Genomic DNA, 1,973 nt, shown 5'->3' with positions numbered 1-1,973 from the left:
CTCTGAGGAACATACTCTCTCAAAAACATGTTCGAGAACTAAGTCCATGTAAGGAAGCTACCTCAGCCGGACTGTCCAACTCATAAGTACACCACCACTGATAGGCTGCTCCTCAAAGCTGAAAAGCAGTGAACCACTCGACTCAGCTATGCCCATAGTACGAAGGATACAGTGGCACTCCTCCAGAAATCCCTGAGCATCCTCTGACGCTAAACCACTGAATGTAGGAGGGTCGTACTTCTTATACCTCTCAAGCCTACGATGCTCCTCCTCTGAAATTACTGCCCTACCCTCGGGCAGAACTAGGGCTACAGGTGGTACCGCTATAACCTCAGGAATCTGATCAACCTGAACCCGCTGCTCTGGGGTGCGGGCGGTGGGAGTCTGTGCTCTTGCCCCGGCCTGAGATATGGCTGGAGCAAGGGGAATCAACCCTGCCTAAGCTAGAGTGTTGTACATGTTCATGAACTATGCTAGGGTCTCCTGAAGAGCTGGAGTAGTAGTAGTAGTAGGCGTCTCAGGTGCCTGTGCTTCGACTGGAACTACTGGTGGCTCCTCGGTAGCAACTCGCTCGAGTGCTCTAACTGCACCATGTGGACGTCCTCGGCCTCTACCCTGGCCCCAACCTCGGGCGGATCTAGTAGGGGCGCGGGTGCCTGGTGATCTCCTACTGCACGTGTACTCACCATCTGTGAGAGAATAGAAGACAGAAGTTTAGAAATTCGAAGTCAATAATCTCACACGATAAGGAATCAAATGAAGTGGAATTTTCCTAATAGTTCCATAGTCTCCCGTAGATAAGTACAGACGTCTCCGTACAGATTCACGAGACTCTAATAAACCGGTTTCTGACTCACGACTCCTATGAACCTAAAGCTCTAATACCAACTTGTCACGATCCAATTTCTCCCTCCGTGAGTAGTCGTGACGGTACCTAGTCTCTATGACTAGGCCTAACACTTTGTGGAAATGAAATAAAAGCATGTACATTAACTACAAACAGTAACAATTATCTAATAAGCAACTGAATGCCACTCGACATATAAAATTATCACCTCTGAAATGTACCAAACAATTTTCCAAAACCCGAAATACTGTAAGTCACAAGATACCAAGAAATCTTAACTGTTCTATACATAATTTCTATATAAAGAGGGAAAAATGAACATAGGGGGATGGAGGGGGACTCCGAGGATCTGCGGGCGCGGGTAGATGTACCTTGAAGTCTCCAATAAGCAGCAGCGACTGCAACTAGGGATGAGGTCGGTAATATGAACCCGGATCTGCTATGTGCGGGAAAGGGCATGAGTACACCACAACTGTACCAAGTAAGTGCCAAGCCTAACCTTGATCGAGTAGTGACGAGATCAGGTCAGGGCCCTACTGGTATCAATATAATAAAATAAGACAGAATGAAATATCGCAGTCAAAATAAGTACATAAATCTAACAGGAATAGAATCATAGAAAGTCAACAGCTCAGAACATAGAGATAACTACAAGGGATCCCCCGAGATAACGTCTCGTAGTCCCAAACGTAAATGTGCAGGGGATCTCCCGGAATACCATTCTGTAGTCCCAAAGTAAATATGTAGAGCAGGGGGATCTCCCAGAATACCGTTCCGTAGTCCCAAAGTAAATATGCAGTACAGGGGGATCTCCCGGAATACCGTTCGGTAGTCCCAAAGTAAATATGCAGCCCAACCAACAGATTATAACAGTTACATCAAGAAACCTACAATTTAGACTAATTGCAAGTCAAGGAAAGCAGGCAATTTCACTAAACATACTGCACAGAGTTCAGATAGGCAGTTAAAACACGTAGGCATGCTATTCTAAACTAAACAGGATAATTACATATGCTAGTGTAGTTCAAATAAGGAGAAACAGGTTATGACTTAGTGAAAAACGGAGTTTTACATCAAATAGCCCATTTACGTACTCACCTCATGTACACGACGATCACATATAAAA

This window comes from Nicotiana attenuata, unplaced genomic scaffold (assembly GCF_001879085.1).
Source record: "Nicotiana attenuata strain UT unplaced genomic scaffold, NIATTr2, whole genome shotgun sequence".
In the NCBI taxonomy this organism is placed as follows: Eukaryota; Viridiplantae; Streptophyta; class Magnoliopsida; order Solanales; family Solanaceae; genus Nicotiana; species Nicotiana attenuata.
The sequence above is the reverse complement of the archived record's forward strand: the minus strand, read 5'-3'. Positions refer to the sequence as shown.